The following is a 16,342-nucleotide window of genomic DNA, read 5'->3' on the forward strand; positions in this document are numbered from 1 at the left end:
CCAGCCTGGGCAACACAGCAAGACCCTATCTCTATTTTAAAAAATTTCTTTAAGCCACTTAGTTGGACATTTTTCTCTAAAAAAATTTTCATGCGGGGTAGTTGTAGGCTACTTTTGACTTGCCTGGGCTACGAACCCAGATGGGTGGATGAGAAACTCACGAGGCTGGTCTGGCCAGGCGTCTGGGGCCTGATGGCTCCCCCTGGTGGCACCTTCCGGATTGCACCCCACTTGCACGAGGAAGGGCAGTCCGAAGGCTCGCTGGGATCCAGCTCACAAACAGGATTGTTTTCAGCAGGCTGCTGGTGGCAGACGCAGAGGAAACAAGGAAGAGTCTGACACTGGGTCCCCTGAGCAATATGAGACTCTGCACGATTTATAGATTGTGAACAATTCATGAAGTACAGATCCAAATCCCACAACACCTTGTGGTGGTCTGATATTTTGCTATATTAATAATTCCAGTATGCTGTGTTTATTTTTCAGTGCAGAAATACCGGTATTTTTGTTGGCATAATGCTGCCATCGTGGTATTTTAAAAATTTGAAACCTTCCCATCTTGAGATGTATTTAGAGATTAATTTTCAACGGGAGTAAAAGTGACCTCATCTACAAAGTGTTCTCAGATGCCTCTGTAATGTCCAAGAAGGGAAAGAAGAATAATTGATAAGAATCTCTGGCAAGAATGAGTCTTAGTTTTCAAAGACTGTTGAACAAAAACGGGACAGCACTGAAGTTGCAACAGGTAATTCTGTGTTCGAATCTCCAGCCATCCGCAACAAAAGCAAAGAAGACAAAAACTATAACTGAGAGTTAATAAAATGATTGCAGTCCCAGGCGGGAGGGAGGAAGCACAAAGAAGTTGTCCTAAAAAGATGTGTTTCAAAGCTGTAAAACAAAACAAAAAATTATATAATCTGAAGATGGATTCAGAGGAAGAAGTCAAAGCTGTTAAGGCTGAGAATGCCACTTGCGTGATGGAGTATGTCTGCATTGGAGAATCTTCCACCCGACGGACAGTCACGTGTTTGCATCATCACTGTGTCCCGTGCGTGTGGGAAGAGAAAAGGGCACAGTGACTCAACACGGAGTGGGGACAGCTGTGCCTCGACCCAAGGGGCATGATCACTAATGAAGCAGTTTCCCTGTTTTACTGTTCTGTTAGGGAATGGCAAAAAGTTACCTTGACGTTCAGAGATCAAGTGACAACCCAAATTGGAGTGCCTCTTGTCTGAGGACAATTTTAGGGCATCGATAGGTTTCCCCGACGTTATCACAACTTCCCCTCCGTTCTGTCTTCCACTGAGTCCCACTCATCCCTCCTCCGTTTGTCCTGACCCTTGTGTCTTCCCTGCGCCCCTCCAACCCCCTCCATTGCACATAGGTCTTGTCACCCCTGGTGCATTTTCACCCAGTCTCTGTTTCAGCCCTTCACTCATTCCAGAAAAGATCTGCTTAGTCCATTAACCACGAGTCCTTCTTCCCCTCCTCAGGGGCTCACCCTCCTCGCCTCGTCTTCCTTCTTTTCCTCCCCCTTTCTCGTGCTTCTCTCATTTCAGTATGAAACTGTTGCTCACAAGCTGGGATTTGGGATCTCTGGGCTCGTGACCCTGGTATAATCCTGCCGTTAAGCTCCAAAGAAGATGGGTTCGAATGCCCATCGCCTGGCTGGGGGAGGCCAGGGAGTTTGCTCTCCTTCCTGTGACCTCCCATCCCGAGTCCCCACTTCCTCCATGAGCCGAGCTCCCGGCCGTCACGCCCGCCCTGCAAGTGCCATCTGTTCTGCACCACGTCGGCCCAGAGGCGAGATTCAGCCTTGCCCGGAGTCCCACCTAAAACCTACTTCCTGGAGGCTTTGTGTGTGACACAGACTCAGCTGCTGTGCAGGGGCGGGCATAGGTCACAGTGCCGCAAGGCAAACAGCTCACGGGGACATCAGGAGTGTCTGTGTCTACAGCCCGTGGGGCAAGTGGCCTGCCGATGACTCTCGGTCACTTCGCACCTCTGTACTTGCGACATCTGAACCGATCTCCTCCATCTTCCCTTTCTTGTCCCCGTCCCTTGCATTTCCCTGGAACCTCAGGAACTCCGCATGTATTTCTCTCTACTTCACAGAGCGAGGCAGCGTTCTAGCCCACCGTTTTCCAAAGCGTGTCAAATCCATTAGTGAGTGACAGCATCCACTTAGTGATTCACAACCATATTTTCTTTTAAATGAAATAGGATGGAATAGAAAATGTGCGTGTGAGTATGGTAAGAATTAGTATTATTTTGTGAAATATGTTTTGATTATACTTTTATAAATAAGAGTTATAAGGGTTCTGGTTTCTTAAAAAGATCTGTAAAACACTTGGCCCCACAGGAGAGCTCAGCGGAAGGCCCGCTTTTGCATGACTGTGACCATCAAAGAACTGAGCAGAACAGAACAACCTTCCTTTGAACACCATCTAGTCTTCCTAAAGGCTGCTGGTGGTGCGGTTTGAACACACGCCCGACTCCGGAGCCCAGTTTTCTCACGCAGTGAGCCCTTGGCCGGCTCCTGGATGTGTCTGTATAAAGCAGGACACTTGGGTTGGTGCCTATTTTGCAGCTCATTTGATGTGGCTGTTTGACTTTGGAAACTCAGTGACATGATCGTTTACTTCATCAGTGTCCAAGTGCAAACTTCTGTCTGCTTGCTTGTTTTGCTACCGCAATTGACATCCATCTGGAGACAGCGGGAGCCCTAATTTGCTACGTTTCTTGAGATAAAACACAGTGGTGGCTTTTCAGACCATCTCCAAATGCTCCTGCATCGCAGCTGCTTCAGGCTGTCCCAAACCTAATAGAGTAAGTAGGGGGTTAGGCAGAGACCACCGGGCTGGGGCCAGGCTGGCCTTGCCGGGCTGGGGCAGAGTAGCCTGATTTTTGGCCGAGCCGTCTGGAAGAAACAGGGTCACTGACTCGTGTCCGTGCAGGGGCTCGGAGTGGGGCGGGCAGGAGAAGTTCCCCGAACACCTGCACTGCAGGCCCCTGTCTCATTTAGCCTCAAAGCAACCCTGTGTGGTTGACATGTTCATTCTAATTTTGAAGACTTCGGGACTGAGAATCAGGTTAAATGACCAGATTTTTCCGCATTCTTACTGTGGATTTTATAAATGGTGCGGCCATAGCTCCCTGCAGAGCTGAGTTAAAGGCCGGGCCGGCCCCGGCCCAGACGTCGGTCTCGGAAGGGTGCAGAGGCCTTAGCGGACCAGAATGGGGTGGACACAGTTTCCTTTTCTCTTGGGGACAGTGGAATAGATGCAGACAGCAGGGAACCGCTGGTGAGGCGCTGGGGTGGAGTGACATTCCCGCTGCTGGTGGCACTCTGGAGGGCGGGGGCCGGGGAGGGCAGGGTTCGGGTTTGCTGGGGGGCTGCCAGGGTGGAGTGAGAACTTGATCCCTCAGTAGACGAGGAAGGCGGAGCACCTGCCCCAAGGGGGTCCCATACTCCCCATCCCCACACCCTGCCCTCCCCACGCTGCGGCCCTGGCTTCCCTTCCAAACACGGACAGATGGTCAAAGGCGGCTGGTTTGAAGGAGAAGCGTCTGCCTCCTGGGGTAGCAGATCCAGCCCTGGCTCTCCCCGACACACACGCCTCTCCCTGCCTGGGCAGCCTCAGTTTCCCCTCCCGCAGGGGGGTCCCTCCTCCTTGCACACAGCAACGCCCACCCCTTGTCTCTGCGGGTTCTGACGGTATAAATGAAACTAATCTCCCGCACTAGGCGTGGTGGAAATTACTGTGTACACAAATGGAGGTGGTTTAGAGATTTTATGTCACTTTGCCTTTGAGTAAATCTGTTCCGTTCTTAATACCAGTGTTACTGCAAGTTGTTTTCCTGGGGAGAAAACAGCAAGCCCACCACGATACAACTCTAAAAGGATTTTTAAAAAAAAAACTTTTAGAGTGGCAGCTATGTCGTTTAAAAATTGAATTTCCACATAATAATGCACACGAGTCTGAATTAACAGGACATGTGTTTTGTAAAACAAAATCAAGCTTTTTCAACAGGCCTTTCGAAAAGGAAAGAATTCAGAACGCTGTAGAAGGTCGTGAGGTCTTTCCTCCACACCCTGGGGAAAGAGAGGAGAGGGAAGGTCGGGAAGGGGGGTCCTGAGAGCAACAGGAGGAAGACGAAGAAGGATGGGGTACGCGTGAGACGGGTGAGGAAAGGAGGATGAGGTGGGTGATGAGGACGAGGGAGGGGACAGAGCACACGGTGGTGCCACAGGCCTGCAGCCAACCCACTGGTGAAAATTAGACCATGAGTGTTGGTGCTTTTATTAATGGAGTTTCCCTGAACTATGAGGTAGAGTGTGAGCGTGCACTGGGGGAAAAGCAAGGGGAAAAAATGACAGAAAAACCGCTCATCCCGCCGTTTGTCTCAGGGCACACACTCAGCTTCTTTACCCACAGCTGAGGAAAGTGCACAAGGAGGGTCCCGATCGCCCCCTGTAACCGGGCACCTGTGCTTTGTGGGCCACGCTGCCTGCTGCTTAGTTTTGCACAGACACAAGCCAGGCAGTGAGTGAGTGGGAATGTGGGGAGAGAGACAGAGCCCAGCTTGTGTCTGCGTTGGAATTTGTGATGATCTATGGGTTACTTCTTTATTTCAAGAGTTTTAATATATTTTCTTACCTCTTTTTTTGGGGGGAAGATGGGGTCTCACTATGTTGCCCAGGTTGGTCTCAAATTCCTAGACTCAAGCGATCTTCCTGCTGAGTAGCTGGGACTACAGGAGCGTGTCACTTTCTAACTGAGTTGTAATTTATAGACAGTAAAGTGCACAAATCACGGCAATTTCTTACATGTATGTAGGTCCATGAAACCACCAAGCAGATTAAAATATAGGCTGTTTCTGGACTCCCCTTCCAGTCAATATCCACCCCCCCCCAAAAGTACCCAGTTTTCTAGTGCTCATCACTATAAATTAGCTTTGCCTGATTCATTTGTACCCATGGAGATATACAGAGAGAGATCAATAGATACATGGATATATCTCTATATGTATCTATATCTCTGTATGTGTCTATCTGTTTATGTTTAGCTTCTTTTGCTCATGTTGTCTTTACAATCATCCATGCACGGTGTCGTATGCAGCAACAAGTCATTCTTTTTGTTTGCTGTGTACTATTCCATGGTGTGACTGTATCACAGTCTATCCATTTTGTCGCTGATGGTGCTTGGGTTGTTTCTAGTGCGGGTTATCATGAATAACGCTGCTGTGAACAATCTCATAGGCGTCTTTTGTTGGACACAGACGCTCATTGTCCTCCTGCGTGTACCCAGGAGTGGACTCCCTGAGCCGGAGGCTGTGCGCATGCTCAGCTTTAGCAGGTACCGGACCCGTGGTGGCCTTAACCCAAAGTGCCTCAGAGAGGGAAGACTTCTCTGTCGCGGGTCTCTCTGTGGCATGTGGAAGACCCCGTCAGTGGCTGCAGTAGGAGGTGGGAGGGATGTAAGGACAAAACTGGCCAGAGATTGTGAAAGAAAAGGAACAGAGAAGGGAAGACAAAAGAGGGAAGAGCCAGCAGAGATTTAAAAAAAAAGAATGACACGATTCTTCCCTCAAGGAGCGTGTAATTTCGTAGGTGTAGGTTTACAAAGGTAATTATAGAAGGTAAAATAAAATAAGTACCATAGTGGGCGAGTATACAAGAGTGCTGGACTCTGGGGAAGCGGAGACTGGTCTCAACAGCAGGACAGCAGCTGCTCAGAAGCCACAGCGTTTTAGCCGAGCCCTGGCGACGAGGAAATGGCATTTCAGTGGGTGAAGAGCGGGGGTGGGTGGGAGGAAGCACAAGTAAAGGCAAGAAGTAGGAAAGCACACGGCATGTGGTGAGAACCCGGAAGTAACGGTCCCATGCTTGCTTTAGGTAAACTGATCCTTCTTCACAATGGGCGTGAGGTGGTCGCTTCCATCCCAAATGTCTCAGATAAGGGACCACAGCACTTCCATAGGACGGAGCATTCGGGACACAGTTTAACAGTCTTAAAACAGGTCACTGAGCTGGTCTCATTACTGAAGCACATGGAGAACGGCATTTCCTGGGGTCCCCTGGTAGAGAGGCTTTGGCTACCCAGCCAGCCAGCATCCATTGGGAAATCAGGCTGACCTGTCCCCAGCGCCCGTTCCTGCTGCCCGGGGAGTTTCTGGATTCAGCCAGCTGTTTGTGAGACCATCCTGGGCTCAGTTAAAATGAGCACTCCCCCAGACAGTGCTCTCTAGCTTACTGCCAATTTGGGGTGGCTTGTAATTCACTCATCTACTCCATCAACGTATATGTTTTGAGTGCTGATCATGTGCCAGTTTCTGGGTGAGAAAATACAGTAAACAAGATAAATCGATAAGATCCCCACTGTCTCACAGCGCTTCCCTTCTAGCAGGGTGAAATAGACCATGAGCAAAGCAATAAACAAGAAAATTACCAAAATGCAGTAAGAGCTACAACGAGAATTAAAATAAAGTGATATAATAATGAATGGGTGGCTTTTTATATTGGGTGATCTGAGGCAGTGACATTTAGCTGAGTTCTGAAAGAGCCCACCATGCCGAGGTCTCAGGCAGAGGCATAGCGAGTGCAAAGGCCCCGAGGCAGGACTGAGCTTGCACATTTGAAGAACAGGAACAAGGCCAATTTGTCCAGAGCCCAGTGAGTGAGCAGAGTGGGAATGAATGATATGGGGTAAAAGGATCCTGGGGCCAGGTTACAGAGGCTTCGTGACTCAGAGAAAGGAGTTTGGAAAATTTTCTAAGTACAATGGGAAATCACTGGAAAGCTTTAGGCAGAGGGAAAATCTGGCATGGTACACATTTTTAAAAGGTTGCTCTGGTGGTTTTATGAAGGGGGGACAAGCTTGGAATTGGGGGACCAGGTAGGTTGATACTGCATCGGTGAAACAAAAAAACGATGCTGGATTGGAGTTGGATGTGGACTTGGCGGGTGGGCAGGGTGGCAGTAGTAAAGAATGGATTTGAGTGCGTTGCAGACAGAGATTCTACAAGCGACAAGGAAGTTTAAAAAAAAAAGGAATCTAGGAAAATTCCTAGATTTTTGGCTTAACCAACTGAATGGATCATGTTTCCTGTTTCAAGATGAGGTCGCCTGGCAGAGGAAAAGATTTGGGTTCAGGGGAGAACAGAATCAAGAGTTCTCTTTGAGCAAGCTCCAGTGTTAGTGTGGAGTTCAGCGGAGGGGTCAGGGCTGAAAATACAGATTTAAGGAGCCACAGAGCAGTGGGCAATTTCCTGATCTCATTGAGAGACTGATGACTAGGTCCGGTTCAGCGTCTCAGGTGCCAGACAGCAGAACCACAGAGCCCCCGTAGCACACCCAGGGATACCTTTCATTCCCACCTCACCCAGTCCCTGCAAAGACACCACCTGTGGCTGACCTTGGGACCAGAGCAAAGAGGGAGGAACTGGGATTCCAGATGCCAGGCATTGAGTCCTGGCACCAACACAAGGAACGAAAAGAAAAATAACACTTAGTGAGCACTTCTACATGGCAGCACCATGCCCAGTGCCTCACAGGTTATCTGTCTTCATGCCCACACCAATCCTGTGCAGTGGTTCTTACTGTCCCTGTTTGACAGATGAAGAAATAGGGGTTCAGGTTGGTGAAATGATTTCAAGTTTGCAAATCAAGCCCAGATCTGTTTGATACCAGTATACTGACTGTATTGCCTCTCCTTGCTGTTTGTCCTTGAGACAATATTTAACCTCTCTGGGCTGGGGTTTCTCCACTTATTAAATGGAAAATTAAAAATGGATTTTTATGGTCTCATCTAGCTCTAATATTCTGGAATCTGGATGCATTTGAGTGTGTTTATTTTTCAGTTTTCTAGGCGAGAATTTTGAATCATTCTGTAACTGAAATGCTTTAGCTAGGGCAGGATTTCCACCCCTTCGGGGCAAGAGGGGAAATGACCTTGACTTTGGAGCATCTGGCTTAGAGGGATTGTTGTCCTGATGCTTCGTCCAGAGGTGAAAGGCCCCCTGGAAGTATAAAGGACTCGCCATAGCTTCTCTGTTCCCCTTGCCTACAGCTCTTTCCTTTCTTTGTCTCTGGGAAATACTTCTCATTTTCTAAATCCTTGAGCTTTGATGACCGACTGTGCCTGGGGAATGTCAAAGGGGACCCAGGGTTAAATACAGAGCCGAGTCTGTCTGCTCCTGGCTGCAGCAGCCTGCCGCGGTCACCCTAGCTGGACCTCGCCATCTGGGCTCCCCTGCAAGAGCAGAGGCGTGAACTCCCAGGACATCCTTTCTTTCAGACTTTGCCAACAGCAAAGGGCAAGGAGCTCTCTCTTCATTGAGCTTTGTCTGCCTGGATCCAAGACAGAGTTCTGATGGCAGGAAGGGAGAGCAGCCCCAGTTCAGTGGCACGACATTTGGGTCAAAACCTATCTGCAGTGCAAACACTATATGGGGGTAAAATTTATTATGATCTTCTTAATTTTTATTAATATAAAAGACCCAGCATGATTTTTTAAAATCATGAACAGATGTTGAATTTTTTTCCTGCATCTATTGATGTAATCATATGATTTTTCTTCTTTAGCCTGTTGACGTGATGGATTACAGGAATTGACTTTTGAATGTTGAACTGGCCTTGCATACCTGGGATAAATCCCACTTGGTAATGATGTGTTTGTTTAATTAATTAGTTAAACACAAGGTCTTACTCTGCTGCCCAGGCTGGAGTGCAGTGCTGTCATCATAGCTCACTGTAGGCTCAAATTCCTGGGCTCAGTGATCCTCCTACCTCAGCCTCCCAAGTGGTTAGGACTACAGGTGCCCACCACCATGCCTGGCATTGTTTTTTTTAGAGACAGTGTGTCACTATGTCAATTTCTTTGACTTCTGCTTTAATATTTGTTATTTCTTTTCTTCTGTTTACTTTGAATTTATTTTGCTTTCTTTCCAGTTTCTTAAGGTGGAAGCCTAGGTTACTGGTTTTCAATCTTTCTTCTTCTCTAATATATCCATTCAATGCTATAAATTTCCCTCTCTGCACTGCTTTTGCTGCATGCTAAAAATTTTGATAAATTACATTTTCATTTTCTTTTAGTTTAAAATATTTAAAAATTTCTCTCAAGACTTCTTCCATGTGTTATTTAGAATTATGATGTTCAATTTCCAAGTATTTTAGAATTCTGTTAATTGATTTCCAGTTTAATTCCATTGTGGGCTGACAGCATACTTCGAATGAGTTAGTTCTATTCTTCTACATTTGTTAAGATGTGTTTTATGTCCCAGAATGTGGTCTGTCTTGGTGGATGTTCCATGAGCTTTAGAAGAATGTGTAATCTGCTGTTGTCGGATACAGTATTCTACAGATGTCAAGCATGTTCGGATGACTGACGAGGCTGTTGAGCCTCACTAACTCTGTCTGCCCGATCTGTCCACTGCTGACGGAGAGGTGTCGAAGTCCTGGCCTATAACAGTGGAGTCATCTATTCTTCCTTGCAGTTCTGTCAGTTTTACCTTTCACCTATTACTAGTCATTTGTTATTTTCTAATTTTTCACTACAGTATCTTCATGCAATTGACACTTGAACTCTATTTAAACTACTTCTTAGAAGCATGTGCCCGGAAAAGTCCTGGGTGACAGTCCCCGGGCCCTGTCACACAGCACTCCGTCGTTCTCCGGGCAGACCGAGCTGACCTGCGGTTCCCGGGAAACGACAGCTGTTGAATACGTGTGCGGCTTGCTCTTCCCCCGACGTCATCGAGCATTTTAAATTATTCCCTAGTTTCAAAGCTTTCCCTAGTCTTAAAGTTGCTGTAGTTTTTACTTATGGCACTATATAAGAGGGGGGTGGCCCCAGGCACTTTTTAAGCACCCGGTTTATTTTCATAATTCACTGAGACGTGAGCGATACGTAAGCGACACTCGTCGCGCCAGGGGCCCTAAAACTCCGCCAGGGGTCAGCGCAGGCTCGGCGTTGGGCCGCGACATCCCACAATGCACCGGGCTCTGGGGACCGCGCGGCGGGCGTAACCGAGGGGCGGGGCCGCCAAGGGGGCGGGGCCTGGAGCCGGAGGGGCGGGGCTAGGACGGGGCGGGACTAAGACCGTCGTGGGCGGGGCCGCCGAGGGGCGGGGCGGGGAGTCGCGGTGCTGTCGCCGGCCGCGGCCCGCCCAGGAGACCTCCGCACCTGGCGCCGTAGCGAGGTAGGGTCTCTCGCGATCATCGCTCCCGGGGGTGGGAAGTCTTTTCTCCGTTGTGCCAGTCGGAGAAGCCCTAAGGTGTTCAAATTTAGCGACGACTTCGTACTTCTCACCGAAGCCGGTTTGCCCCGGGGGATCTATTTTAAAACTCTTTGTCTGGTCCCCGCCGGGCGACCGCCGGCTCCGGTGCGCTGTCCCCACCCCGTGCGTGGCGTGGACTCCGGGGCGGCGGGAGGTGCGGGGACGCGCAGGTGTCCGCGGGGCGCTGTTCGCGCTGCGGCGGGGCCCAGCCCGGCGCTCGGTGCCTGCTCGGCGGCGTCTGCCACGCGCCGCCTCCCGCTCCGTGGCCGGCGCGGTCCCCGCGGGCTGAGCCGGGCTTAGTTTGCGATCCCTCATCTGAGCTTTTGAGTAAAGTTTGGCAGACAGGAAGCCGGAATAGGGGGCGCCTGGGATGGCTGAAACTTGGCGTCTGTCCTCAGCCTGTGGCTGGGTCGCCCTCCCCGTCGCCCCAGCGCTCCGCTTGGTAATAGGCAAGCTTGGTTCCAAAACATTCCCGCCACCTGGGAAGGTTGCACTATTACAATAATCTTTATGATTCCTTCCAAATCTAAAATGCTGGGAATGAACCTAGATTCCTTTTTTGCCAGACACCTGTTGACTTGAGATAATAATCGAAAATAAGAAAATGCTTGCAAATAGTTTGTACCTTAGAACAAGGAAAGGAGATACGTCTAAATCGTTGTTAAGCAGAAATTCTTAGCTTCTGGGTACTTTCCTCTGGAAGTGTCGGTTCTCTTTCAAAATATGAAATTATGAATTGCCCATTATGTATAATGTTCCACATCTAATATTAATAGTCATTTAAAAGCATTGTATATTTGTGAGTACAAAGATACAAATCCTTAAAAGATTCAACACAAGGAAAAAATCATCTTAGCTAGTATGCATTAGTGATTAATAAACTCAAAAGATAAAACCCAAATCTAGTAAGTCATTAATAGTCACCAACACCCATAAGAATTAGAAGGCTCCGTCTGGAGTGCAGATGAACAGGTTTGTTCGTGTTAAAGTCAGTGAATTTTGCACAGTGGATTGCACCAGCACAGTCCCTGCTTCTGAAGGAGGTAAATTTTAAAAACTGACCTGTAGCCACAGGTAGTGGAGTTTATAGGAGTTTGCAAAAACAGGTGACTGACTCATCATTTACTTATTTCTGCAGCAGATTATTTACCTACAAGTACAAGGCTGGACTCATTGCTTTAGCCCACTGCTAGTGGAAAATACTGCATGTAGGATCTATGTGTGGGGGCTGTGTCAGTGAGACCACGGAAGTAGGGGCCCTGGGTGTTTCTTAGACACTCAATGAAACAAAAGCATCTTTTAGAAGAACCCTAAAGACCTGAGCAGCTCAATTTAAAAACACACCATTTATTTTGAAGGGAAAAAGGAATACAGTCCCTCAAAACATTTCCTCTTTGGCTTTCATTTTTGTGGTGCCAATTTTTCTTTTCTTTTCTTTTTTTTTTTTTTGCAGATACATGGTATGCAGCCGTGGTGGTGCCAATTTTTAAAAAGTGCTTCTTATTACATAATGATAGTTATTATTAATTAATGGAGTCATGTAATATGAGGTTATAGAAGCAGTTATTCTGATGGAATTAATCATGTGAACTATTTCAGGTTTCCAATAATAAAAACATCCCCTGATTTATTCCTATTCATATATTTGTTCAGTAAACATCCTGGCCCTGTGCTGGGATTGGAAAGATGAAGATGAATAATTTATCCCTTTAAGAAGCTCATCTAGTTGGGGAATTCAACCCAGAGGTAATTTATAATCCGGCGTGTTTGCTAGGGTGATGGGTGTCTGTCGTCAGGGCTATGGGCTCCTACTCCAGTCTGATGGGGTCTGGAAATGACTCCTGGAAGAGTCGATGCCTGAAACTGGCACTAAAGGATGACTAACTGTTAGTCAGAAGTGGGAGGTGAGTGCTCCAGGTAGGGGGCACAAGCATTCACGAAATCATGGGGGTAAAGTAGCAAAATAGGAAGCCCAGAAAAATAAGGAATGGGACTGGAGCGAGGTGGGGATCAGATCGTAGAAGGCTTTGGAGAGGTGGGAGGGGGGACTGACAACTTTGGCAGGACAATGACAGGGTCGGATCTGCTTTAAGTAACTCACTGCGAGGCCTGAGTGAGGGGTCGACTTCCCAGGGTAGGAGGCAGGAAGAACTGTCGAGAGGCTGCAGCAGGACTTGGGAGAGAAATGATGAGGGTGTAGCTCTTGTAGAATGTGGACCATGTTCAGCTTTCTCATACATTATTTTGTTTCGTTTTTATAACCACCCTTTGCCTCTGGTAGAGTAGGATCACTGACTTCCTTTTGTAAGTACCTAGGTGCTCTGTGTACATCATCCCTGATCCTTATAAAGATCCTACAAATCGAGTGTTACTAGCCCACTTGATGGAACTTGATTCTGGGGCCCATGTGAGGGGCAGGGGCAGAGTCAGCCCCAGGTCCAGTGTCAAGTACAGGTCTCGGTCTCGTTCTGAGCAGTAGGCAGGGCCTGCTCCCCTGGAGACTGAGGCAACACAACACTTCGAGGCAAATCTGCATCCTTGGGAACACCTCTCAGGAGTGGGTGGCAGTGAGAATGCAACGCCCAGCTTCTCTGCATTTAAAAATCCCCTTGAACAAAACAGTGTGGAGGTTATGAAGAAAATGAAGCATAGAATTACCACGTCATCGGCAGTCCCACTTCTGGGTTTAAACCCAAAAGAGTTGAAAGCAGGGACTTGAAGGGGTGTTTTTGCACCCACGTTCATAGCAGCGCTATTCGCAATAGCCAGAAGGTGGAAGCAACCCAAGCACCTGTCTGCGGATGAGTGGACAGGCAAACGGTGGTCTGTACATACGATGGAATGTTATTTGTCTTAAAAAGGAAGGAAATATTGACACATCCTACAACATGGATGAGTCTGGAGGACATCATGCTAAGTGAAATAAGCCAGTCACAAAAGGACAAATAACGTATGATCCCGGTTGTATGAGATCCCTAGAGGAGTCAAATTTGTAGAGACAGAAACTAGAAGGGGAGCTGCAGGGGTTAAGGAAGGTGGGAGTGGGCAATTAGTGTTTATTGGGGACAGAGTTTCAGTTCAGGAAGATAAAGATGTTGAATGGTGGTGATGATTGCACAACAGTGTGGATGTACTTAAAGCCACTGAACTGTACACTTAACAAAATGGTGAAGATGGTCAATTTTATGTTATGTATATTTTTACCACATACATAAAAAGTGCCACTGAGCATCACATTGTGATCAGATTACCAAGGTCTAGAAGCTCATCACAAATTTGTGGTGAGGAAGGCTGGGAAATGTGATCCGGAAGATTAAAATGGATGCCTCATAGAACCCAGCCCAAGAAAAGAATGCTGGCTGGATTCCTGGATGACAGATCATACCAGTGCAAAGCTGGAGGGTAGCAGAGAGATCGTTTCGTTCTACCCTCTCTTATTTTTTTTTTTTTAATTTTTTTTGTAGAGATGGGTCTTGCCATGTTGCCCAGGCTGGTCTTGAACTCTTGGCTTCCTCTAGTGCTGGGATTACAGGCATGAGCCACCCGTGCTTGGCCTCATCCCCCACTTTTTACAGATGAGAACAGTGAGGCCCAGAGTTGTCAGGTGACTTGCTCAGGGTCACTGAACACGTTTGGGCAAAGGGAAAATGCGAAGCCAAACCCTGTCCTCCCCTGCCAGGTGACTAGCGCCTGGCACCGACAAGGAGTCTCTCCAGCTGGCAGACAAAGGTGTGTTCCAGCTTTCTTTCCAAGCAGAAAGCAAAGCAAGCTTTCCATCTTTATCAGCCTTGCGATGGCAAATTCATAGGATTACAGTTACAGAAAAGATTTGGGTGAACAGAATGTGGTGTTTGCCTGCTGGGTGGGAGAACAGCTATAAGTTAGAGTTACTTCATTCATTCATTCATTCATTATCAAATATTTGAGGACCTATAATGTATCAAATATCCTCTCCAATTTCCAGTTTTTCCATCTAGTAACAATTCTCTGCCAACTTTATTCTAGATGCTCTACGAATTGCCCTTGGACGTAAACTCCTAAGTTATATAAACCTTCATTGACTCCTGGATGGGGGGAACAGGTAGAGTTGGAGGGGAGGTGTACATCATGAGCCATGAAGTGGCAGGGTGTCAAATGCCAAAGAGAGTTTCGATTCCAGCAAGGAAGCCACCTGGGGCTACAGGATTCCAATTAGGACATGTGTCTAGGGACTTGCAGGTGCAGAAGGATTAGAATCCTGTTCGTGTAAGTCACCCCAGCACAGACAGAATGTGGGGACTGCCCGGAGGTCTGAGTGCCTGCATGGAGCTTCAGAGTAATACACGCAGCAGAAACCCCAAAAGGCAGACGAGGAGAGCCATACTAGGAGACAAGCAGAGGTGTGAAGAGAGAGACAGAGGTGGAGCGAGGACGATCTGCAAATACGCCAGTTTTCATGAGCGCACGTCCCAATCTTGTGGTCTCTAAGGATGAAGCCACGTTGACTCTTCATAACTGTGCATAAAGATGGATAGAGTCTCCTTTGCTTTTTTTATTCAATACTTGGACCTGCCTGCTTCCAGAAGACCTGAGGTGTAGGATACAAGGTAAAAATATAAAAAAATAACACCCTAGGCTAGTTTAGTAAAACAAGCACCAGCTTTAAAACCTCTTATCAAACTCTAGGTCCTTGGAAAGGTTACCCAACCTAGCACAGTGTTACATTTCCTTATCTCTAAAATGCAAATGATAACAGCTTTACAGAGTTGTGCGAATTAGAAATCCGTTAATGTTTTCATTCAGCAACCACTGTCACCTTGGTGGCAGTCCTGTGGGAGGAGCAGGAGAGGAAAGGGTGGGTGAGCCGTGGCGCTTGCCCTTGGGAGCCCCAGGACTGGGCGGAGGAAGACAGACATGTGGACAGACAGGCAGAGTGAGACTTTGAAGGACTCCGCTGGAAATGTACACAGGTGACAGTGGGGACAAAGAAGGAGGGCACGTCAGGAAAGGTGTTCTGGGCACACGGGAGACACACAGTACATGCTGGCTGTTTTTAAAATTGTGAAACATAAAAGTGATCAAAGCAGCAAAACAGAAATAAATCCTATGAAGCACCTGTGGTGAGACGTTTCAGAGTAGAATTTGGCTTTCAGTTTCTTGGAAGCCACCGTAGAAAAGGAAACGGTGTGTTACATCGTGTCTTATTCTGGCAAGAGAAAGTGTACGGATTCAGCTTCAGACAGGACATTTTTTCTAGAGCTAAACTCAAGGAAGGCTTCATCACACAGGCTCCTTCGGATATAATTTGAAGCTGTGGACAGTATCTTCAACAACGTTTCACAGACAGCTCTGAAAACGTCACGCAGATGCATGGTTTTACGCCACGACACTCGTCTTACCTTTGGAAACCATCTGGAGTTGTCACTGAACGTGTGAAGTGGATTTCTGTTAGAACACTGTAGTGCTAGGATGCCAGGAGGGTCACTTTCAGGAAGTCACCCGAGCATGAGTCAGCAGAGGAACCCGGAGAAGTGGACAGATTTGGAAAAATTCTCATTGTCCTGCGCTCATTTTCCCTGTCTCCAGAGGGTAGAGGATCCCTTGGTCCAACTAAGTGGTCCCACAGGCGTGGAAGCTTCGGAACAAGACTAGAACAAGTCCTGTGCTAATCCTGACACGGGACGGCAGGCTCCAGGGACCACAGTGCCTGCTGCTGGGGGTACCTGAGATTAACAACCAGCTGGGGATCCGCTTCAGACGAACTAGCCAGGAGGCTGTGCGAGGGAGTGGGAGAGGCATGGATTTCGAAGTCAGATAAGTCTGGTTCAGATCCTGGCTCTGCTACTTACCAGCATTATGGTTTCACAGGTTACTTAATTTCTCTGATGCTCAGTGGGATATTAATACCTACCTTGTATTAGTTGTTTTACCAATGAAAGGTAAGGCATATAAACAGTAATAACAGCAGCTAGCAATGGTTGAGGCTTACGCAAGATCGGGCCCTACGCTAAGTGCTTTGCCTATATTATTTCATTTATTCTTCACAGCAGCGCTCTGTGGTGCTCACTCCCTGGCAGCTGGA

At 47.7% G+C, this 16,342-nt stretch overlaps 1 protein-coding gene across 1 annotated transcript in view; it reads left to right on the plus strand.

The window, feature by feature from the left end:
- Window positions 1-10,187: 10,187 nt before the first annotated feature.
- Window positions 10,188-16,342, plus strand: part of EXTL3 (exostosin like glycosyltransferase 3) — a 75,155-nt gene continuing 69,000 nt past the window's right edge. The window contains exon 1 of the mRNA XM_045535575.1: window positions 10,188-10,203. The gene's annotated coding sequence lies outside the window, so the exon portion shown is untranslated. The remainder of the gene's footprint in view (window positions 10,204-16,342) is intronic.

Source organism: Lemur catta, chromosome 22 (genome assembly GCF_020740605.2).
Source record: "Lemur catta isolate mLemCat1 chromosome 22, mLemCat1.pri, whole genome shotgun sequence".
Taxonomy (NCBI): Eukaryota; Metazoa; Chordata; class Mammalia; order Primates; family Lemuridae; genus Lemur; species Lemur catta.